The 26096-nt window shown below is 41.9% G+C and overlaps 1 long non-coding RNA gene across 1 annotated transcript; it reads left to right on the plus strand.

The window, feature by feature from the left end:
• Positions 1 to 17751: 17751 nt before the first annotated feature.
• LOC309719102 lies at positions 17752 to 21382 on the plus strand. Its single transcript, XR_014280146.1, has 5 exons — positions 17752 to 17828; positions 19199 to 19588; positions 19746 to 19898; positions 20184 to 20267; positions 20363 to 21382. It is a non-coding gene; the product is annotated as an uncharacterized lncRNA (long non-coding RNA).
• Positions 21383 to 26096: the final 4714 nt, after the last annotated feature.

Here is a 26096-nt window from a genome sequence, read left to right on the forward strand (position 1 = left end):
GAGCAGAGAGACACTAAGAAACATGGAATAATGCAGACTACATGGCCCTCCTGGTGCAAAACAGACGACGCGACAGAGAGCACAGGAAAACACAGGGCTTAAATACACGGGGAGTAATCAGGGAATGGGCCACAGGAGGGAGACACTGGGAAAACTAATGCAAAACTAATGCAAAAGGGAGGACATGAAACGAGGAGCAGAGAGACACTAAGAAACATGGAATAATGCAGACTACATGGCCCTCCTGGTGCAAAACAGACGACGCGACAGAGAGCACAGGAAAACACAGGGCTTAAATACACGGGGAGTAATCAGGGAATGGGCCACAGGAGGGAGACACAGCTGGGAGCAATAAGGCTAACGAGACAGGGGAGAGGTAAAACTGAACACACTGACATGAGACATGAACTTTCAGAATAAAACAGGAAACTAACAGACACAGAGAATCAGACAGGACACTGAACATGACAGGCAGACTCATGAGCAGACACAATAACACCATGGACAGACAGAAGGAACACAGAGAAGTGGGAGCAGGCAGGCAAAGAACAGAAACCTAACAAATGGCAAAATCACAACAGAATACACACTCGGAATGAACAAAAGCATAAGGAAACACAAAACACTGAGTCCTCAGACTCAGGACCATGACACTTATTGGTAATGTCACAAGAAAAAGAATGGTGTGCTTGGTTTCAACATAACTTTATTCTTTCATGAGTTATTTACAAGTTTCTCTTTGTTCACAGCCATTGACATGTCGAAGAGGTTAACACGTGAGGAGCGGATCAAAATTGTGTTGATATCTGGTGAACGCAGTAACCGGGTCATTGCAGCAGATTTCAATGCAAGACACCCTACGAGACCACCCATCGCCCATGCTACAGTTAGCAAACTGCTTGCTATGTTTCGTGAAACTGGTTCAGTGTTGGATTTGCCAAAATATGGACGCAAAAAAACTGTCACTAATGAAGAAACATCAGTGGCTGTCCTTCATTCAGCAAGAGCCCACAGCGTAGCACTCGCCGCATGTCACTGGAGAGTGGCATTAGTTGAACATCCCTTCAGTGGATATTAGCTACTCACAAATGGCACCCTTACAAACTCCAGATACTGCAGCATCTCAACGAGGATGACCCAGATCGGCGCACAGAATTTGCAGAATGGGCAAAACAAAAATTGGAACAGGACCCTCAGTTCATGCAGAAGATTTTGTTCAGTGATGAGGCAAACTTTTATGTGAATGGTGAAGTTAACAAACAAAACCAGCGCTATTGGTCTGACACTAACCCACATTGGATGGATCCCTCCAAGACTGTTGGAACAACAAAAGTCACGGTTTGGTGTGGTATATGGGGTACAACGATAGTGGGTCCATTCTTCATCAATGGAAACCTCAAGGCCACTGGATATTTGAAATTGCTACATGATGATGTGTTTCCTCTTTATGCACTGAAGCTGGCACTGAGTTTTTCCAGCAGGATGGTGCACCACCACATTATGGGTGCCAGGTCCGAGCATTCCTAGATGAACAGTTTCCTGGAAAGTGGATTGGTCGTCGTGGGCCAGTTGAATGGCCCCGAAGGTCTCCCGATCTGACCCCCTTAGACTTTTATCTTGGGGTCATCTGAAGGCAATTGTCTATGGTGTGAAGATACGAGATGTGCAGCACCTGAAACTACGGATACTGGATGGCTGTGCTGGCATTTCTCCTGCGGTGTTGCTATCAGTGTGTGAAGAGTGGGAGAAGAGGGTTGCATTGACAATCCAACACAATGGGCAGTACATTGAACACATTTTATCAGTGGTCAGAAACTTGTAAATAACTCATGAAAGAATAAAGTTACATTGAAACCAAGCACACCATTGTTTTTCTTGTGACATTACCAATAAGTTGGATGTGTCACATGACCCTCTTCGTATTGAAAAAAACCATAGTTGCATCCAAGATGGCCGACTTCTAAATGGCCCCCATGGTCACCACCCATCTTGAGGAGTTTGCCCCCTCACATATACCAATGTGCCACAAACAGGACTTTAATATCACCAACCATTCCCATGTTATTACGGTGTATCCATATAAATGGCCCACCCTGTACAATAATAATAATATGTTAAAAAAACTGACCAAGGTTGGACTGTACACTGGAACAGTACACTGGCACTTTTGTAAAACCACATCAGGCTAGGTCAAATTGGGCAAGGTTATTTTTTTAAGGACCTGAAATTCAAATTATAAAAAAGAATGCCTACATTTTCAGCCAAGTTGAAGTTCATGGAACTTCACAGGCATAAATCACTTAGTGTGATATAATTATTAAATTTTATATTATTCAGAAGCAGGAATGGGTTTGGCTCCTCGTACAAGTTCAAGCAGAGCACAAAAGACTGAGAAACCAAAAGCAATCAACCCCCTGAAGACTTTATAGAATGCTGCACCTGACTTTCAATACTATATGTGAACAAATACAGACTCCTTTAAAGAAGTCAGAAGTAGAAATCTCGCCTGAGAATTTATTACTGGAATTGTCATAATCACTATGCTACACATTTAGTGGGAAGCAAAGGGATAATATTAACCTTCAAAATGAACAAAGTTATCCTGTTTTGATGTGTTGATATTCACACCAGATAACATTAACGTGTTTGAATGCTTCCCTGAGCTGTCTGTCATGTTACATCCGTCTTTCATCTTCTGAGTTTCTCATACACCTGTAAATCCCATAAGCCTCACATGTGTACAAGTGTTATTTGGAGAGTGGCTGACATTTTAAACAAACTGTCACCTAATCTGTCTGGGTAAGGGCAGCACTTGATAGGTGAACTTGGAACTTTGAGGGAGATAGCTTTTGAAATGTCAGCCACAATGAAAAATAACACAATGGCTCCCAGATAAAGGAAAATATGCTTTGTGTTCCCAAGGGCTCAATGCACAGTCTGGCGCTGCCATGAATTAAATGCAGTAACTACATCACAGCCCTGGAATCTGAGAGATTCATGCTCAGTGAAACCGAAGTGGTTTTGAAACCAGATCCCATTTCTGTGCAAATTCCCTTTCCAATCTAGTGTGTGTGTGTGTGTAATATCTGACAAAAATAATCACATCATCTGCAGTTTGAAATTAGTGTGCACAATATTTTTCTTATGACTCTGCCAGATGTACAGCTCAACTATGGCAACAGTAATAGAAGTAAGAGGGATGAGACCATCCAAAGACTGATAATATACTGGCAAGTGGCCTCACTCTGGGACAGAAAGAAGAGCTGGCTGGTAATCTACTTCAAAAGTGGCTTGCACTGAGAAGCGAGACACGCCGAGTTAAAAGCAGGAACAAATCCACCCGCCCAATGACTGACAGTTGTTGCAGTGAAATACTGGGCTCCAGGCACTGCCAGAAGGAATAAAACCTCCACTGATTCTGATCCAATTTGTGCTAGCCAGGTTACAGACCGGCGCATTCATTGAGAAAGACAAGAGTTTTGGAATTGGCATTCTGTGAGGTGCTCTTGGATTGTGCAGGCGGGCAGTGTTGCATTTGGGAGATCGATGGCATTTTCTGGCAAGGAACACTCGTCAGTCAGCAGCTCTCCTGATTGTGGACCCTTTACTGAAGATGAAATCCAGCAGTCCACTGTAAAGCCACCGCCCTCCTGAAAATGCTCTGTTTTCACAAGTTCCTGCAGTAATTGGGATGGAAAGAGACCTCTGGGTGGTGGTTTGCACTGTTCTGCTGGGGAAAGTAATTTGCTGTTTCCACTGTGAACAAGAATATAGTGATGTAATTCAGGTCCAATTCCTCAATCATTTTACACCTTCTGTCTTCAGTGACTCTCCTCCTGACTGTAATTATTGCAGCAATGATGCAACATATACATAAGTGTAGCTGCTTATGCCACATAAAGCAGACGCTGAATACAGGCTATACTCACACTGTAAAAGGTTGTTGTAAATTTTACTGAGAGCTGGTAAATTGCTGTAAAATAACAACATTAATGTTGTATTTTCATGTATAGTATTACAACCATGTTTTTAATTACAACACAATAGCTGTTTTCGCTTTTTTAACCTTACAACTTTTTCTCATGTAAAGGATTATTACTGTATGCACTGTAATTAATACACATATTTAAGTAAAAAATACTCCTATCCTGTATCTCAATGTATAAGTACCTTTTGAATATGTGAATGAGCAGCAGTGACTGAATCCATCTCACACTGCTGCTTTTGCCAAAGCCAGTGGCACTTTCACCTGCTAATAAGAAGTCACAGCCAAGTACATCTACTGCATCTGAATCTCGAGGTTCAACATCATGAAAAAGAAATCATGATGTGGACAGGACAGGACAGGTTTTTTTTCCCACCCTGTCCTGTCATTGCTTAATTACAGAATTAAAAAGGAAGACCCTCTTCCCCTCATGCAGACGTGTATTTCATGCACTCTAACGATTTCTGGAGGATTCTTTCAAATGTCAGTAGTTTGTCAGGGTTAACACGTAGCAAAGTATATTTTATATTGCACATTGTCAGAAGCAGGTGTGGACTCAGCCCTACCCACAGGCAGGCATGTTCCACACAGTCAAATGACTTCTCGTATGTGCACATATCACATTTATCTTTTGCTGTATTTTTACCCACAAACTCACCGCTGACCTTTCAGGAAGCACCGACCCAGTCAGTAGCTGCTGCTGTGCCTGTTGAACAAACAAAAAAACAGAAAAGAAATGTAAAAGGGCCACATTTGCCATTCCTCTCATTTCTAGCCAGTGGCCACAGTTTTGCAAGCTGAGATGACAGCTGTTACTTTTACATATTTTATCAGCCAGACAGGTTATGCTGGCTGATAGTTTTCAGGCACCTCTCTGTTTTAGTGAGGTGGCCACCAGCAACTTTATACATTCTAGCCAGTTTTGTCATACTAGGATAATGCTCATTAGGATGATCTAAGCAGACAAAAACAAGCCACACTGGGATTTAATCACAAAGAAAGACACTTTAATTACCACTAAAATAGAGAAAAACGAGACAACACTGAGCTCGGTCAAAAATAACCAGAAAAAAGTCTACCTGAGACACAAAGATGATACAGGAACAACACGGAGACTTGACGTCAATATGTCACAGGAAATTACATGGTGGTTCAGAAAAAATATAAATATCTTTAAGCTTGGTCCTAATGCTTCTAATTCTTTTTTTCCCCTACTGCTGGAATTGTAGCTAATTTAGCACAGACTGGAAAATTGATCAGGGACAATTGTAGGCTATTTTTCCACAGAAAATACTTATTCAGTCAAAGCAGATGAAAAGAATATGAAGGAAGCAAGAAGTAAAGATTTCCAAACAAAATCATGAATCAACACAAAGCCCATAAAACCTCTTCTTTAAAAAACAAGAGAGTCTTAATTGTGACTGACTGAGATGTACTTCCTGTTATGATTTCAGATATGATCTGCATCATATAGATTAAAATGGGAATGCAAGCAGTTTGGATGCACCATGCTGGTATGCTTGGTAAGTGGTTTCTTGGTGATGTCCGCCTGCATATTTGGAATCAAATATATTAACATTAGTGATGTGCGATACCACTGATTTCCTTTACGATCCAATACCAAGTAATATTCAGGGTGGTATCGACGATACTGATCCGATACCGATAATTTGTACATAAACGTATTTAATTTATTGTATATCAAATTATAGCATCATAATGATTACAGGACATCAGATTACTTGTTCTTATAACTTAATAATGCAGAGTTCATCATATAGAAATAAAAAAACTGAAATTGTGCACTATTTGAACACCTTGCCTGCCTGCAGCACTAAAGGACTCCGTGAGAGACGTCTGTCTCGCCCTAGCAGCACCTGTCCCTGTCCTCCTCTTCAGTTCACCTCAACATATGCTCGTCATATTCTGTGATATGATTTACTCTGAGGTGTTTGACAAGGTTAGTGATGTTGCCACAACCTGAATTTCAGTGCCCCTCCCGAAAATCTCCCAGAGCCACCATTCTCCCAAATTTCTCCCGATTGTCCACCCGGACAACAAAATTGAAAATCCATATTGCAGAATTCATAGCGCGGCCCAGCCAATTCCAGTTTCCAACAATGGCGGAAACGACTTAATATTACTCTTATTTCTCTTTCTGGGTCGCAAAAAAACTTTTAACATATTTTCAGGTGAGAATGTAGCTGTGTAAACTTCAAATATCTGAGCCGACCGACACATGGAGTCATTGGAGTCACACAAACCACCTGCAACTCAACACCTCAAAGACTAAGGAACTGGTTGTGGACTTCGGGAGGTCCAGAGAAGGTCCACTGCCGGTTCAGATAGAGGGGGAGGAGGTGGAGGTGGTCAACAAGTACAAGTACCTCAGGCTGTGGGTGGACAATAAACTGGACTGGTCATGCAACACAGAGCACCTGTATAAAAAAGCCCAAAGCCGACTGTACTTCCTCAGGAGGCTGAGGTCTTTTAACATCTGCAGGAAGCTCCTGAGGATGTTTTACCAGTCAGTGGTTGCTGGAGTACTTTTCTATGCTGTGGTGTGCTGGGGGAGCAGCACAGCAAAGAAGGACTCATCCAGGCTGGAGAAACTGATCAGGAAGGGCTCTGTGGTCGGCATGAAGCTGGACACTCTGGTGACAGTGGCAGAGAAAAGGACACTAAAAATACTGCTGGACATTATGAACAATGCTGGGCGTCCTCTGCACACGGCCATTAACAACCAGAAGAGTCTGTTCAGTGACAGGTTGCTTCTCCCCAAGACAAGAACTAACAGACTTAAAAACTCCTTTGTCCCACATGCCATCAAACTGTTTAACTCCTCTCTGGAGGGGAGAGGGAGGGGAAACAGGTGGACAAAGGAGGGGGGAACAACTAAGCTGTAGTGCCTCTTCACCTCACTGTGCAATACCTTTTGTGCAATACTTTTGTTAATAGTCAATGGTGCAAATAGACCTCAATACTTGAAATGTGCAATTCACTTGTATTTTTATTTTTATTCCTATTTATTCTATTTATCCCCTTCGTATATTTTATTTATATATGTCTCTGTATTTATATATGTGTGTGTGTGTGTGTGTGTGTGTGTGTGTGTGTGTGTGTGTGTGTGTGTGTGTGTATATATATATATAATATTCTGTAACTGTAACTTCTGTCGGTGCTGTGCTTTTGGAAACCGAATTTCCCAGAGGAACCCACCCGAGGGATTAATAAAGTTTTATCTTATCTCTTATCTTACATCGTCTTCAAACCCCCGTGGTCTTTCACTACTCGGGTTAAACATGATATATAAGTCACTTTGATAACTTAAAAATTTTATTGTTTGGCTTTTTCAGTGTTTTATTTGTTCGTGAGTAAATCGTTTTGGCTGAGATTAAAGTTATTAGATTAGATTAAATTAAATTTAACTTTATTAATCCCAGAGAGGATTAAAAATAGCCTGTTTCATTCTGACGATGAACTGAAGAGATACATAAATGACAGTGTGAGACAATCTAACTTTTGAACACTAAATCATGCAAAGAAATGCCATTTGAGCCCAAAAATAAAAAATAAGAATATACACCAAGTAATATTATGTCTCCTTTTTAAATATATAACAGTCAGCATCCTCACAAGCTGATGACTCCTGTAGAAATTATGGAAATAGAGGAAGAGTATTCATGTATTGCAGAGTGAACAGGCATTTTTCTAACCTTTAACCACAAATAATAATAGAAGAGGTAGTTGATACCAAGTCTCTCTCCTGGTTGGGAAGATTTATTTCCTGTTTAGAATGCTGGCGTCCTCCATGCTATTACTCCGGTCTTTCTTGTCTGATTTTTCTTGAGATGAAAACTGAATTTGTGCTTGTTCAGCCATCCTAACTGAACCCAGTTTTCTTCTGTTTATTCCAAAAAACAATGGGCTGTCACTTCCATTAAGGTAGGTGGCCTATCCACAGAAACAGCATTTGCCTTGTGAATTTGGAAGTGTATTTTCTTAAAATAAGCTTAAAATACTCTGAAGAATAATGGATTGTATTTATATAGCGCTTTTCAAGGCACCCAAAGCGCTTTACAATGCCACTATAAGAAATCCAAATGCAGCTATAATGTCTTATACTCATGGACCTACTGGTATGTTTATCAGTCTCACGTGTTTCTGTTTTGTTGTCAAACAAAAATGACAAAAATGAACCAGTCTAAACGGAGTGACGCATAATCGAGCTCCACTTGCTGTGTTTATTATTTGTAAGTGTTTTGTGAAAGATGGCTGAGAGCCTACTCACCCCTGCCTGTAACTTAGACTTCTGGCGGCCCACCTTCTCATAAACATTGGTCATATTAGACGACATGCATCATATTAAAGGGACGGCATTGGTTCACTGGACATGTAAATATGAAGATAGTGAAGAATAACATCCTTGTGGCTGCAGTTTACCACAGGCTGAACTGCAGTGCAGAATGGGGTTAGGCTTATTCGCCGCAACTAATACCTCTTAAGGGTAGAATTATCCCTGTCATCTATTATCAATATCAATAATCCTCAATAATCCTTTTAGAAATCATAGAAAAAGAAGCTGACAATCTGACACTCATCTGGTTTAATTTTTTCTGTCTGCATGGCAACTTTGCAGACAGGTAAAGCTAGCTAATACATTAGCATTTGTCTACTTATAATAGCTTTAATTTGCCAAAGAATCTGAACAAATACAGGTATTAAAAAACCCATAGTAGTTTCAGATTTCCTCAGTTTGTCAGATTAACAAAAATATAAAAAATTACTTCATCCACAGTCAAGTAACAGTAAAATTTCACACTGGTCACATCAGAACAAAGCTGAACTGCAAGGATGCTGACACGGTGAGAGCAGAGAGTTCACAGAAAAACAATAAGTAATTGAGGTGGTAATTCTTTTGAGTTGCGGGTGAAAAAGTAGTCACCTGCGTCAATGCCACTTCCCCTTAAAGGCATTCACATGGTGTGAATTTGACTTAAGGTGCTTTAAGTATAAAGCTGAATCCTAAAAGCATAAAGCATAAAGAATGGAAGAGAATAGCATCTAATTATCTTACACCACACTTTTATTTCTGTACAGAATAAAAAAAAATCTGATTTGTTTAACCAGTGTTGTGATTACTCTTTCCTCACCACAAAAATGCTGTGATATTAATAAATCCATACTGTGTAAGCATTGTCTTTTACATCATGTCAAGTTCTGCAGCTGTAGTAGATGTCAAATGTAATGTTTAATTTAATGTAATCAAAATATTTTTGTCTGAGCCTAACCCATATTGTTACACCCAATTTCCAAAAACCTTGGAGCACTGCAGATTTGAAAAAAAAAAAAATATGGATATTATCAGTATTGTAAATGATAAAATATTCATATTTACAATTCTACGGTTCTTTGCAGATTCATGAATCTCTGTTCACATATGTTAAATCAGTCTTTAACACGCTTTTTTAAAGGGATAACTTGATAGGGTGCCAGAGAGGAATCCAATCCAATCCAATTTTATTTATAAAGCACTTTAAAATACCCAGCACAGGAACAAAGTGCTGTACAGAAAATAAGTTAAAACAATAGAATAAAACACATAAAACATAAAATTAAAACAGCCCTATATTAAAACAAAAACAAGATAAAACAGCATCGAATCACCTAAAAACAACTAAAATAAAAAATAAAAAACCAACATCTCACGTGGTGTCAAAGGCCAGGGTAAAGAGGTGGGTTTTCAAGAGTGAGTTAAAAACAGATAAAGAACTGGCCTGTCTAATCTCTAAAGGAAGCTCGTTCCACAGTTTTGGATCTCCTCTAAGTTTATGCCCAGTCCTGGGTATCTTCAGGAGCAGCTGATCAGCTGACCTGAGAGAGAGGGTGGGTGTATAAGGCTGTAGCAGCTCAGAGAGATAAGATGGGGCTAGGCCATGGAGAGCTTTAAAAGTAAATAAAAGAATTTTAAAATGAATCCTAAAAGAAATGGGCAGCCAGTGAAGTGAAGCTAAAACAGGGGAAATGTGCTCAAACTTTCGAGTGCCAGTTAAAAGACGAGCTGCGGCATTTTGCACCCTCTGTAGATGACTAATATATAATGCACTGACCCCAATATAAAGTGCATTGGTGTAATCCAGCCGAGTGCTAACAAAGGCGTGGATCACTGTCTCAAAGTGCTGCCGTGAAAGAATTGGCTTTATTTTTGCCAGCTGCCTGAGGTGAAAGCTAGATTTTACCACTGCCTTAATTTGATTATCAAACTTCCGATCACAGTCCACTTTGACCCCCAGGTTTGTGACAGTTGGCTTAACATACTGTGTCAGGGAATCTACATACACATTGGGGGTCTCAGTGGGGCCACCAAAAACCATCACCTCTGTCGTCAAAGGAGCTTGCAAAGAAAAGCGTCTGGACTTCTTTAAGTTGCTTGAAGACGTTTCACCTCTCATCCGAGAAGCTTCTTCAGTTCTAAGGTCAAATGGTGGAGAGTCCCAGATATAAACCTAGTGGGAGTAACCCCCCACAGAGGGACAAAAGGACCCCCTGATGATCCTCTAATCGCCTGAGCCAAGGTGTGAAACTGGGTGTGGGTCCCAATCAGCCAGAATTTCGGGTGTGTTCATTGTGAAACCTGGCCCCACCTTATCATGCGAATTCCTGAGGTCAGATGGCCCAGGATGTGTGTGGGCGTTAAGGCGTCTGGGAAGGGATCTCAAAACTGGATTATAGATGGCAGAGAGTTGGTGTCGTAAACCACCGCCTCTGTTCAAAGATGGTCGCTCACAGTGGACATACAGTGGGGCAAAAAAGTATTTAGTCAGCCACCGATTGTGCAAGTTCCCCCACCTAAAATGATGACAGAGGTCAGTAATTTGCACCAGAGGTACACTTCAACTGTGAGAGACAGAATGTGAAAAAAAAATCCATGAATCCACATGGTAGGATTTGTAAAGAATTTATTCGTAAATCAGGGTGGAAAATAAGTATTTGGTCAATAACAAAAATACAACTCAATACTTTGTAACATAACCTTTGTTGGCAATAACAGAGGTCAAACGTTTACTATAGGTCTTTACCAGGTTTGCACACACAGTAGCTGGTATTTTGGCCCATTCCTCCATGCAGATCTTCTCGAGAGCAGTGATGTTTTGGGGCTGTCGCCGAGCAACACGGACTTTCAACTCCCGCCACAGATTTTCTATGGGGTTGAGGTCTGGAGACTGACTAGGCCACTCCAGGACTTTCAAATGCTTCTTACGGAGCCACTCCTTTGTTGCCCGGGCGGTGTGTTTTGGATCATTGTCATGTTGGAAGACCCAGCCTCGTTTCATCTTCAAAGTTCTCACTGATGGAAGGAGGTTTTGGCTCAAAATCTCACGATACATGGCCCCATTCATTCTGTCCTTAACACGGATCAGTCGTTCTGAGATTTTCCTTGTTTGAGGTGACCAAATACTTATTTTCCACCCTAATTTACGAATAAATTCTTTACAAATCCTACCATGTGAATTCATGGATTTCTTTTTCACATTCTGTCTCTCACAGTTGAAGTGTACCTCTGGTGCAAATTACTGACCTCTGTCATCATTTTAAGTGGGGGAACTTGCACAATCGGTGGCTGACTAAATACTTTTTTGCCCCACTGTAGATGGCTTCTTTCACTCCTCTTTCAAACCATCTGTCCTCTCTGTCCAAAATGTGAACATTGGCATCCTCGAAAGAGTGTCCTTTATCCTTAAGATGCAGATGGACTGCTGAGTCTTGTCCTGTGGAGGTGGCTCTTCTGTGTTGTGTCATGCGCTTGTGAAGTGGCTGTTTGGTCTCTCCAATGTAGAGGTCTGAGCATTCCTCGCTGCACTGTACAGCATACACCACATTGTTAAGTCTGTGTTTTGGCGTTTTGTCTTTCAGGTGAACCAGTTTTTGTCTGAGCGTTTTGCTCGGTCTGAAATGCACCGGGATGTCATGCTTGGAGAAAACTCTCCTGAGTTTTTCTGATACACCGGCTACATAGTGTTACGGCCGAGAGGGCCAGGCAGTGGGTGTGGACTCAAATGCAGACACAGAGGGAGGCAAAACGGGCGTGAGCACAGAGTTTATTTACAGAGCTGAGCGAAGTTACAAAACAGAAAACTAAGAATGCTATAACCTATGCATGCTATGAACTGTGAAAGCTATGAGCGGAAAACTGTGAGGCAAAACTGTGAACGAGAAACTCTGAGGGCTGGATTCCACAGAGGGATCCGGGGAATGGAGAAAGGGGGCAGCGGCTTGGAGGGAGGTGTGAAGTCACTATGATGAGAGGAGGAAAGTAGTCAGTGGTAGTCTCAATGAATCACAGCTGGAGAATTAGGCTATGGTGGTTTGGGCTTACGCGTTGCAGATTTGAAGTGTCAATCGAGGAGGGAGTGTCCAGGGGGTTCCGGGTGAGGAGTGTCCAAAGCAGATCCAGAATAGGCTTGGAGTGGGGAGCTGAGCAGGGAGGCAGGCAGATGGGTCCTATGGCGAAAAAGGAAAGAAAACACGGTGAGGAGAAAAAACAGTAATCCAGAGTTCTCGCAAGGGCTTGGCGGCCTAGCACTAACATGTGTTAGCAGAAGATCTGGCAGGGGTCTGTCGTGAACGCTGGTCTTATATGCAGGTGACTTGATTGGAACCAGGTGTGGAAGCTGATTGGAGTCTCCGTCTGAAGGTGGAGCCCAGCAGAGTGGAAACACCCCGTATTCACCCGGACCATGACACATAGGGGATGACAATGTTGTTGCGTCTGTCCTTCTTATCCTCCCTCGCTGGTGTCTGATCTTCTTTTCTGTGCCTCTTTGCTGACTTTAAGAACGCCCATTTAGGATAGCCGCACGTTTTGAGTGCTTCCTTTACATGTGTGTGTTCCTTCTTTTTTCCTTCAGGCTTAGAGGGAACACGTTCTGCCCAGTGGTGTAGGGTCCTAATTACTCCAAGTTTGTGTTCCAAAGGGTGATGGGAGTCAAAGAGGAGGTACTGGTCCGTGTGTGTGGGCTTCCGGTAAACTTCGATGTTGAGTTTGCCGTTCTCTTCAATGTGCACAACGCAGTCCAGGAAAGGCAAACAGTTGTCCTTTGTGTCTTCCCTGGTGAACTTGATGTTTTTATCCACAGCGTTAATGTGCGCAGTGAAGGATTCCACTTCTTGTGTCTTGATTTTGATCCAGGTGTCGTCCACATATCTGTACCAGTGGCTGGGTACTCTTCCTTTGAAAGAGCCAAGAGCCTTCCTTTCCACTTCCTCCATGTAAAGGTTGGCTACAATAGGTGACACGGGGGAGCCCATGGCACAGACATGTTTTTGTCTGTAAAAGCCTTCGTTGTATTTTAAATATGTAGTGGTGAGGCAGAGGTCTAACAGTGTGCAGATCTGATCGGGTGTGAAGTTGGTCCTGTCCTCCAAGGAGCTGTCTTCTTGTAGTCGTTTTCTGACAGTCTCCACGGCCTCCGTGGTGGGTATGCAAGTGAAGAGAGAGACTACATCAAAGGACACCATGGTTTCATCTGGATCCAGGGTAAGTTTCTGGACCTTGTCGGTGAAGTCGGTGGAGTTCTTGATGTGGTGTGGGGTGTTCCCCACAAGAGGAGCAAGGATGGTAGCAAGGTGTTTAGCAATGTTATAAGTGGCTGAGTTTATGCTACTGACTATGGGTCTGAGTGGGACAGCTTCCTTGTGGGTTTTAGGAAGTCCATAGATGCAGGGTATGGCATCCCCTGGGTAAAGGCGGTGATATGTCGATTAGAGGATCATCAGGGGGTCCTTTTGTCCCTCTGTGGGGGGATTCTCCCACTAGGTTTATATCTGGGACTCTCCACCGTTTGACCTTAGAACTGAAGAAGCTTCTCGGATGAGAGGTGAAACGTCTTCAAGCAACTTAAAGAAGTCCAGACGCTTTTCTTTGCAAGCTCCTTTGACTACGATGACCTGGATGACTGAGAACCTTCACAGACCCATCACCTCTGTCTTTTTATCATTGAATTTTAAAAAGTTAACAGACATCCAAGTCTTAATGTCATCAAGACACTGAAGTAATGGCTGTGTAAGGTATCTGCCTTTTTTCTTTAGAGGGACATAGATCTGACAGTCATCAGCATAAAAGTGGAAAGGAATGCCGTGCTTTCTTAGTACAGAACCAAGAGGAAGCAGATATAAAGAGAAGAGGAAGGGGCCTAGAACTGAGCCCTGTGGGACACCACACAAGAGGGGAGCAGAGGACGACACATAGTCACCAAGGCTGAAACAAAAAGTTCGCCCCGTCAAGTAGGACCTGAACCACTCCAGTGCTGTGCCCCTAATGCCCACCCAGTGCTCCAAACGAGAGAACAAAATGGTATAATCCAGGGTATCAAACGCAGCTGTCAAATCTAAAAGCACAAGAACAACACAGTCCCCAGCATCAGTCGCTAAAAATATGTCATTAAAAACTTTTAAAAGGGCTGATTCAGTGCTATGAAAGGGTTTAAAACCAGATTGGAAAACCTCTAAAACATTTTGCTTTTCCAGGAAGGCCATTATTTGGCTGTAAAGAAAAGGTAGTTTGGAGATAGGCCTGTAATTTGTAAGAACCGTAGGATCAAGAGCAGGTTTTTTAATCAGGGGTTTGACTACTGCATGTTTAAAATCTTTGGGGACAACACCTGACATCAGACTATGGTTTACCAGCTCAAGAACCAAAGGACCAACTGTAGGTAACACCTCTTTTAAAAGTCGAGGAGGGACAGCATCATTTGGAGACCCTGCAGGCTTAAGATGACCAACAGTCTCCTTTAAAAAGGACAGAGTCACAGGCTCAAACCTGTCAAAGACAGCAGAGCAGGAAACAGAGACTGAGAGGTCATGAGCACAAGGAGAGATTTGAGCCCTTGTGGAGGAGACCTTCTCAATAAAAAAGTGTATAAAAATTTTCACAGGCTTCTGATGAGGGCTCAATACAGTCAGTATACGGTGCATTAAGAACAGTTAATAGTTTTAAATATAACACGCGGGTTTGACAAAATAATGTCAGATAAGTGTTTTCTTTTGGCATCTTTTACAGTTCTTTGATATTGACGCCAACAGTCCTTCAGCATCTGGAATGACACTTGTAGTTTGTCCTTTTTCCACTTGCGCTCAGCTCGACGGCAGTCGCGTCTGACAGCTCGGGTCATGTCGTTCAGCCAGGGCTCAGATTTAGTTTTAGGCAGTCTGGTTTTTAATGGAGCCACAGTGTCCAAAGCAGTCCGACAGGTAGAATAAAACCATGAGCTCAGTTCCTCAGTCTGGCTGCATAAAAAATCCGGGATCTTACAGATCTGGTCAAAGACTGTTGAATAGTGTTCAGCAGTGGAGGAGTTAAAAACACGACAGCGCTGAGCAGCAGCGCGAGGTTTAACTGAGGCACAGGCAAGAGGAACTTCAAACATCACAGGACTGTGGTCAGAAAACACAGCATCACAAATCTCTATGTTAAAAACAGAAAAACCATGAGATAAAACAAGATCAAGTGTGTGTCCACGTTCATGTGTGGGACCTGTCACACATTGCACCAGATTAAACGAATCAATAAGGTTTAAAAAGCCCTTCGCCATGGGCATATCAGGACAACACGTGAATATTAAAATCCCCAACAATAAGAACACGATCATATTTTGGCATGAATTCAGCCAAGAAGTCAGCAAAGTCACTCACAAAGTCCTTATTGTATTTTGGAGGCTGATAAACCACCGCACACAACACTGTGTGAGAGCAGCCCAGCTCAAACACAGACAGTTCAAAGCTGGTGAATGATGGGGTTGATAGCTGCTTACATTTAAAATGACTTTTAAAGATCGTAGCTATTCCTCCTCCTCGGCCCAACATACGTGGGGAATTAAAATAGCAGCAATCGCCAGGTAGAAGATCTGAGAAGATGCTGCACTCACCGGCGCCCAGCCACGTCTCGCACACACAGAGAAAATCCAGTCCTCGGGATGTGAAAAAATCCTTCAGGATAAACGTTTTGTTCGCTAGGGACCTAGCATTTACCAGGCCAATCCTAGCGGTAAGCAGTGGATCCCGGTCGCTAGCCGTCCTAGAAGCCCGACACAGAGGCCGCAGGTTCCGCAGATTCACACCATGCCGGCGGGAGCGAGGAGAGCAGGGTTTTCGGGACTGGAACATCCCATCCAGGCCGATGACAGGTACACAGGTGCTGCCGTTTGCCCTTTCTTCCTTGCCTTTCTTGTCCCTGAGTCTGCTTCGGCAGTAGGTTTCTCCTTGCTAAAGGGAGTTTTTCCTTCCCACTATTGTCAGTCTGCCCCAGGGCAGCTGTGGCTACAACTGTAGCTTGCCTTCACCAGTGTATGAATGTGAGAGTGAATGAATAGTGGTATTGTAAAGCGCTTTGAGGGGTCCCGAAAAGCGCTATATAAATGCAATCCATTATCATTATTATTATTATTATTATTGCCAAGTCCTTGAACTGAAGGGTAAGGGTGACATTACTTTGGCTCTGAGCCCATTCTTGTTTGCAGTGCTGACGGACAGATTGGCAGATGAGGTCTCTGTTGTGTTTTCTCTGTGTATGTTCACAGATGACCTTGCGAGCTGTACAGAGAGTAGGAAGCAGATAGAAGAGAGCCTGGGAAAGTGGAGGTATGCTCTGGAGAGAAAAGGAATGGACATCAGGGGAAAAAGACAGAATACGTGTGTGAATAGGAGAGAGGTGGGTGAAATATCAAGGGTCAACTGCCCAAAGCCATGTATAGTACACAAAAGCTGTATAGAAGCTGTATAATGTAGTGGTAGTGAGATCTGCTATGATGTATGGTTTAGAGATGATGGCACTGACAAAAAGACAAGAGGCTAAACTGGAAGTGTTAGAGTTGAAGATGTTAAGATCAGAATCTGAATCAGAATCTTTATTGTCATTGTCAGAGGTACAACGAAATTAAAAATGGTCCCTGATCATTGCATCATCCCTAACGATATCAAAATATAAATAAAACAATAAAATTCAATAATAAAATAAATAGAATACTTAAAGTATAAGAGGTATCAACAAACATTCACATACGTTCCCTCATACATGCTTCAGTCAGCGCATAGATTAATACAAGAGTGGCATTTGTTTTGTAGCAGTATTCAGACGTATTATTGCAGTTAGATAAAAGCTGTGTGTGAGTCTATTACTCCTTACACTAATTGCTCTGTACCGTCTGCCTGAGGGCAACAGTTCAAACAGGGAGTGGCCAGGATGTGAGGTATCTTTTATGATGTTTTGGGCCTTTTTAAGAAGCGGGTTGCAATAGGTTAGAACACTCTCAATGGTGGCTTTATAGAAGGACACCAGCAGTCTCTGTGTGATGTTATTCCTCCTGAGAATTCTCAGGAAGTACAGTCTCTGTTGTGCCTTTTTCAGTAGCTCGGAGGTGTTCCCACTCCAGGAAAGGTTCTCCTCTATGTTGACTCCCACACTGAAAAAATGGGAATTGGCAGGCTTTTGAATTTGCACAAATGAATTTAGTTAATGCTACACAAGCCTCTCATGTTTCTCTTATTTACATGATTAAATAAAGTACCATTTACTTGATTATAAACAATACTGAGACTACTCATTTTTCTTGCATTGATTTAAAGTGACTAAATTAGAATACTAAAACCATTGTAATCATGTTTGACCACAACCGGAAATGATGCAATATATTCAAAGACAACAACTAAATGCGATTGGATAATAAGACCTAGAGTCTTATCCAATAAGACAACAACATAATTTAAGGAGAGCGCAATTGACTGCCAGATTCTGGAAGACTGTTCAGCCACATGCAACCTTTGGCACTGAGTCAGGCATAGTGAGAAGGTAAGTAATTTAAATACATTTGTTTTAGTTGGGTACGTTTTCACAGAATTGTTGTAGTGCATGCTATATGAAACGTAATCTGTAATGCATCTACATGTTGTTTTTACAGTGCTAGCTAAAGTTGGTATTAGCTTTGTGGCTAAAGCTGAAAAATATTAACAAATTGCACATAGTCGGGAGAAAGCAGCTGTTGTCGGTCAGATATGGAATTTATGCATGTGACAGAGAGCACTGACGTTTTTGATGGCTTAGCAAGTTAAAACGTCACTGAGAGCGCAATAGTGTTTGTGTTACTCGTGCTAGCTATGGCTACATTGGCTAATTAGTCCGGCTGTAACCGTCAGAGTTTCAGAAGCTGGGAGGGCCACAGTGCCATACCTTAATTCTTGCTGATGACATGCACTAAGTTATAAGGAGGATCCTGCCACCATGCCCAAATAATACAGCAGCTATCTACAAGGAGATAAGTTTGTTCAACAGACTATGTCTTATTAAGTGATGTATAGTGAATTTTCCAAAATCGGCCCAAAACAAATTAGGACCCTTCCCCCCCCCCTCTTTTTTTCTAGTTTGTGTAGAACATATGTGAGCTGCTTCTCAAAACATTATGTATAAATGAGGGAAAGACTGGTACTTTAAAGAAACCATTGATGCTCTTCTGGACTGGAATACCCTTTTTCAATTAAAATTAATGTTTTTTGTGATGGTGGAATTTTTACCTTTATGATTACAGAAGTCAAAACATCAGATGATTATAGCTTACCATCTAAACTCCCCATCTCTTGGCAAGTCTGAATTAGAGAGCTCAGCTGTATCGGCCTTTCTAGTGGATTTGCTTAAAGAGGAGATAGCTTAAGTCATTAGGTACATATTCCCTGACATTCTAGAGGTCAACCTTGCACAGTGTGTGACATAAAGAGTATAACTTATAGAAATGGAATGATACTGGCCCAAAGGGCAGCAGGTGGATTGCCAGAATACTGAAAAACCATATCTGCATTGTACCACAGCATATTCTACATTGTCAGAGAGCTTGATGGCTGGTACAGAGAGCACGACAGAGCTTTTGAGCTCCGCCCAGTATCCACAAGAATATTCACTCTCGCTTCACTCTGTGAACTCCTTGATACTTATCCATTGGTTGACTATGAGATTGGATCAGTCCACATTGTGACTTTAAAAAGGCATATAGAAATAAAAGGTGTTCATATAAGTGTAATAGGTTCAGTCGCATGTATTTCATTAGATAAATTCTACTTTTTTATGTCTGATCTTTATAACTTTGAGTATTGGGTATGGATAGCTTTATGAAAACTAAACTGAAAGGATTCTTTCTGAATGTCTGATATTTAATTCTTTTTTTCCTACAGAGTCCTATGGGGAGTCCTATGGTCCTAAAGACTGTTTTGGCTGACGGAACCTGTCGAAGGCTCACTCTCTAATGAAGCGCCTGAATCAACTGAGGATCTCATCGTTGAAGTCAAGAGACAGTGTTGTCTTCAGGGCAGCTTCAGTTTATGGATTCCTTGTTTGGGAATGAGTTTCTTAACCTTACCTCAGTTTCAGAAGTAGCAGACAAGGGGACTCTTAAAGCTATTGACATGTCAAAGCCCACCACATGGACATAAAAAAGAGTAACAGAGTTGGTGAAACTCAAGATGGAAAAGACTTTTTCATACAGAAGACATGAAGTTGTTCGTGCTGCACCAATGGTGGAGGCTTTCATGGCAAGATGGCCTGGTCTATTTGATTTCCATGAGGTAAGGTTTGCCTCATACACGGTGTTCTTGTGGTATTAGCCTAAAATGGTTAAGGCACAGTTGTTATTTGACAGCCCATTTCTTCAGCATGAGTGATTGCGGCCTTCTTCCAGGTATTAAACCTTTGAAGCTCATTTCTCTGTGCTCATGTTTTCAGATCAACGCTGAGTTTAAGAGAATTGCCACTATCCCCCCTCAAACAAAGTTCCTGGCTCAGCTGGATCTCCACTTGGACAACCTGGTGAAGTTGGTCAACAGAAGAGGAGAGCTTGGACTAATACTGAAAAGAATTGTGGCATAAATGGATAATGTAAGTGATAAAGCCTCAACATTCACTTAACATGATCCTCTTTGGATGAAATTTTATAATTGTGGAAGATTTCAAATGTTTCCCATGATAAATTCTCTCATTTTGTATTTTTACATCTACTTGTTTTTTTAACCTTCACTTTGTCAACTTATTATTAATTGCCAGTAAACCTATTATTAATTTGTGTGCCTTTACTTTAAAAACATTCATGTAAAGTACACTATTAAAACTTAAATGAAGGACAAGAGCTGAATGAAGATGCTAATTACATACATTTCATTTCAGTGTGAAGATGTTGATGCTGAGTGTGTTAAGGGAGTGTGTATCTACATGGGTGAAGACCCTGGCATGCTTATCCAGGAGTATGTGGTATGTACTTGTCTTTTTTTTTTTTTTTTTTTGGACTTTCCACAGTGTGTCATATTACTTACTTGGAAATGACTAACATGGCTTCTTTTTTACAGGGCATGGAAGAACGTGCCATCAGTGAGACTGTTGAAGACACCACTGTTTGAATTTATCTTCTTAAAGAGCAAGCTTCAGCAGATGAACAAGAGTTGTCCTTGCAGGCATCAGGGTGGCGAAGACTTTGGATAATGTAGCAGTTGCTGTGATAATGCTATTTGGACTCATGTATGCATTAAACCTTGCCTACCCTGCTGACCTTTGCTACAACTTTGACGTTTTCCAGAAGGTTTTCATGGAACTGGATGGAGCTAAACTCTCTAAAGTTCTTGCTTTCAAAAACCATCTGTTTCATTGAGAAGTCAAAGACTGCACTTCTGCAATTCTTTGCAGTTTTTCATTTTGTGTTCAGTAATGTTATACTGCTTATGTTTTTATTGCTTTCCCCTCATGTGACTGCAATGCAGGATAATTTTTCCTTTTGGTATCATGTTGTAAGAAATTTTTACTGACGATTTTTAGCAATATGTTCTAAGTCAACCTTAATGTCCTGCTTACATGTTTAAAATGAAGATTAAAATTCATGTAGGTGTTTGGTATTAGTTATGTAACAATGTCATTTAAGGCTCAACTTAGTTGAAATCTTATACAGGTAAATACTTGTACAGAAGCTGAAACTGTTGTCAAATAACACACAAGTTATATTTGGGTAAATCTGTTTATTCATAAAAGCGTGTTGCTTTTTTTCAGGTAGTCTTAATTTAGTTTACATTTTCAATTGTGTAATTAATACAAATGTTTTATATGTAAGAGATGACAGGATCATCTATAAGCACTTTCTTTTATTTGCTGCTAAGGTCAGTTTTTTGTGAAATATTTGCAAATATATTCCCAAACTAACTTTTTCTTTTAGTTATTTCTGCAGGCTATCTTTAAAAATGTGTTAACAAGTTTACATGGATGTGATTTTGGACTTGTTCATGGCAGAATTGCTGCTTTCACTGCTGTTACAGTTTAATAAAGGTGAATTGTTCAGTAGCACTCACAGTCTTTGCCTTTTTTGTCAATAATAATCAGTTAATATTTCAATTGAAAAAATTAAGTAGGATTTAAAGCCATAATTTGTGTTGCAGGAACATAATTGCAATGTGTTTACATTACATAATATCATTGCGTACCACTGGCAAATAAAAATAAGTTGGTGTTAAACATTAAAATATATTGACATTATGCAATACATTGATATTATGATAATAGATTAATATTAGTACATCAAACATGATTTTTTAAAGTAATCTGATATAAATAAAATACTTTGATCTGACAAGCATTAATTACTTGAGGGAAAGTGGAAAATTAAGTCAGTCATACTTATTCATATTATGTGGGACCGATGTACACAATAAAATCAAGTAAATTGAAAGAACTTTTTTTTTCAGTGTAGGAAGCAGAAGCCTGCCACCCTTTCTACACACACATTAATGAATAGTGGTTGGATCTCTGCCTTTTTCCTTTTCTATTATGAGGTCTTTGGTTTTTGAAGTGTTGAGGAGGAGGTTATTGGCATTACACCATAATGACAGCTGCTCCTCCTCGTCTCTGTATGCAGACTTGTCACCCCTGGAAATGAGCCCCATCACGGTGGTGTCGTCTCACAAAGATGTTGCTCCGGTGGAGAGGAGTGCAGTCGTGTGTGTAAAGAGCGTAGCGCAGTGGATTAAGCATTGTCATGTTGGAAGACCCAGCCTCGTTTCATCTTCAGAGTTCTCACTGATGGAAGGAGGTTTTGGCTCAAAATCTCACGATACATGGCCCCATTCATTCTGTCCTTAACACGGATCAGTCGTCCTGTCCCCTTGGCAGAAAAACAGCCCCATAGCATGATGTTTCCACCCCCATGCTTCACAGTAGGTATGGTGTTCTTGGGATGCAACTCAGTATTCTTCTTCCTCCAAACACGACGAGTTGAGTTTATACCAAAAAGTTCTACTTTGGTTTCATCTGACCACATGACATTCTCCCAATCCTCTGCTGTATCATCCATGTGCTCTCTGGCAAACTTCAGACGGGCCTGGACATGCACTGGCTTCAGCAGCGGAACACGTCTGGCACTGCGGGATTTGATTCCCTGCCGTTGTAGTGTGTTACTGATGGTGACCTTTGTTACTTTGGTCCCAGCTCTCTGCAGGTCATTCACCACGTCCCCCCGTGTGGTTCTGGGATCTTTGCTCACCGTTCTCATGATCATTTTGCGTGCAATAATCCTTTCTGTCATCGTTGTATTTTTACTCAGTTGTATATAGTATTTGTATTTGTATTCTATTTTTATCTTATTGTATATTTATTTTATTTTATTCTACTGTATATAGTATTTTATTTTATTCTATTCTGTACAGTTGTGTACTGTATTTATTCTTATTGTATTCTAATTTTTGCCTCATAACTTTTGCACTGTCCACTTCCTGCTGTGACAAAACAAATTTCCCACGTGTGGGACTAATAAAGGTTATCTTATCTTATCTTATCTTATTTTGACCCCACGGGATGAGATCTTGCGTGGAGCCCCAGATCGAGGGAAATTATCAGTGGTCTTGTATGTCTTCCATTTTCTGATGATTGCTCCCACAGTTGATTTTTTCACACCAAGCTGCTTGCCTATTGTAGATTCACTCTTCCCAGTCTGGTGCAGGTCTACAATACTTTTCCTGGTGTCCTTCGAAAGCTCTTTGGTCTTGGCCATGGCGGAGTTTGGAGTCTGACTGTTTGAGGCTGTGGACAGGTGTCTTTTATACAGATGAGTAGTTCAAACAGGTGCCATTCATACAGGTAACGAGTGGGGGACAGAAAAGCTTCTTACAGAAGACGTTACAGGTCTGTGAGAGCCAGAGATTTTCCTTGTTTGAGGTGACCAAATACTTATTTTCCACCCTAATTTACGAATAAATTCTTTACAAATCCTACCATGTGGATTCATGGATTTTTTTTTCACATTCTGTCTCTCACAGTTGAAGTGTACCTCTGGTGCAAATTACTGACCTCTGTCATCATTTTAGGTGGGGGAACTTGCACAATCGGTGGCTGACTAAATACTTTTTTGCCCCACTGTAGCTCCCATGCTCATCCAGGTGTGTTACGGCAGCATTCCATGCTGCCGTAACACTGGTGAGGATCCAGGCTGCGGGGCAAGGCTGCTGTAATGTGTCTGCGGACCAGCTTCTCAACGCATTTCATTACCACTGGGGTGAGTGGCATTGGTCTATAGTCATTCAGGCTGGTGATATGGGACATCTTAGGCAAGGGGACTATGGTGGAGGACTTCAGGCAGAGTGGGACAGTCGCCTGTGCGAGGGATTTGTTGGGGATCCTGGTGAAGATCCCATCCAGCTGTTCTGCACAATCCCTCAATATTCAATCTGGCACACCATCACGACCCGCCGCCTTCCTCGAGTTAACGGGCTGCAGCGTGCGCCTCACCTTTTGCTCTTCCAGGGTGAGGGTGGTGCTGCTGTGGGCGGCATGTTGCTGCTGTGGCTCCAGCAGCACCTCCAGTACCATGGCCTCAAAACAGGCGAAGGAGATATTCCGCTCCTCCGCCTGCGCCAGGTCACCTTCCGCAGCTCCGAGATTGGGCTTATAGTTGGTTAGATGCTGGATGCCCTGCCACACCTGCCGGTTATTGTTACTCTCCAGATGGTCCTCAATCCTCCTCCTATTCTCCCCCTTCGCCTCTCTGATGCATCTCTTCAGGTTGGATCGGGCTGCGGTGTAGTGGCCCCTGTTGCCAGACCTGAACGCGATGTTCCTCTCCTTCAGCAGCTGCTTGACCTCCCAGGTCATCCAGGGCTTTTGGTTGGGATAAGCCCGGATACATTTGTCTACTGTAACAGTGTCTATGCAGTGTCCAGGTCCTGATGTTCAAAGATATCCTAGTTCTGTCAAAACAGTCCTGCAGCTGCTGAGGGGCACCTTCTGGCCATATGGTAATATTCTTTGTGTGTTATTCTGTGTGAGCTTTTCTTGAGGGGGGCATATGCAGGTTTTAGAAACAGTGACAAGTGGTCAGACTGACCCAGATGTGGCAGAGGTCTGGCCCTGTAGCCCATTTTGATGTTGGAATAAACTTTGTCCAGAATCTTGTCACCCCAAGTGGCACACTTGACGTGCTGGTGGAATTTGGGGATTGCTGCTTTTAAGTCTGCATGATTAAAGTCCCCTGCTACGATAAGTAAAGCGTCAGGGTAAATGCTCTTTTTATTATTGATGTTTGCGTGCAGAAGTGCGATCGCCAACTTAGCATTAGCATCTGGTGGTATGTAAACAGCTGTTATTATGACAACGGTGAACTTCCTAGGTAGGTAGATGGGCCTGCATTTGACAGTCAGATATTCATGTCTGGTGAATAGTGACGGTCTGTTATCACTGTGTTTGTACACCAGCTGTTGTTCACATACATACTCCTTTGCACTTACCGGAGTCCACTGTTCGGTTATGTCTCTGTGAGGTGTAGCCTGCTAGCTCAATTGCAGAGTCCGGAATGGATTGGTGTAGCCAGGATTCGGTGATAAGAAGGATGCATGAGTCTTTGATGTAGTTATTTGCTCCTATTTGCAACCTCAGTTCATCCCACTTGTTCGCGAGGGATCTAGCATTTGCGATGAATAGACTGGGGAGCGGTGGTTTAAGTGGCTGCCTCCATAGCCTGGCTAGCGCGCTGGCCCTGCATCCTCGCCTTCTCCTTCTCTCACGACGCCACCTGCGCCTCCACCCCGAAGGGATAACAATCCATGGGGAGCCTGGACTCCTCGCTATTTCCACCAGTATCTTGTGTAAGCGGACAAATTTGCTAGTCACACTCTCGCGGTAACTTACTCCAATCTTGAGGAGACCATGTCGGCTATAGATGTTATTTGCTTGGCTGGTAGAACACAAAAACAAATACAAGGTGTACAAAATTATCCAAACATAGCATCGATCGGTGGGACACTGAGCTGCTGCAACTACATGCGCCGCCATCTTGGTTCTGTCCAAGATGATTTTCAGTGGAGTGACCAGGAGGGACAGGATTATTAAGAAGTGCATCTGAGGGACAGCTCAGGTTCAGCAGGTTGGTGTTAAAGAGGCATGGCTGAGATAATTTGGACATGTGCAGTGGAGAAATTGTGGATATACTTGACAAAGAATGTCAAAGATGGAGCTGCCCGGCACAAAAAAAGAGGAAGACCCCAGAGAAGATTCAGAGGGTTGGTGTGATGCTGTGTCACACCAGGTAAGATGGAGGCAGATGATCCGCTGTGGTGACTCCTAATGGCAGCAACCAAAATAAAATAATTTTTTTTTTACATTTTTTCCTAAACAAAAGCACCCAGTGATACAACTTATTGCAAATTCCTGTGTATAAAGATAGTTTAAATCTTTCTAAAATTAACTAAAGCCTCCAACAAAATGTGACGGAACAACGAGTCTAAGTTTATATTGAAAATGTCTTTATATTGAGATGAGGTGATATGAGTTAAAGTTTAAATTTCCTCACTTTCATGCCGTAAGATTAAAACAGCCTTTGAAAGGCGCAACACTTGTGACCAATTGCTTGGGAGTTGCAGATTTAAGCCCCTGTCAATAACATAGACCTCATAAATATTTCCACATCAGCGTCACCACTGTAGGCACTAATTGAACCACTTATGTACTAAAATATATTCAGAAATCACTGGAGATGCATGTCTCCAAAACAAATCTCAAGCCTGGTTTTATAAATTGTTTAAATGTGCTGCAGTGGAAAGGTCGAGGGAGAAG

The sequence above is a fragment of the Aulonocara stuartgranti genome (assembly GCF_965226115.1).
Source record: "Aulonocara stuartgranti genome assembly, chromosome: 12".
NCBI lineage: Eukaryota > Metazoa > Chordata > Actinopteri > Cichliformes > Cichlidae > Aulonocara > Aulonocara stuartgranti.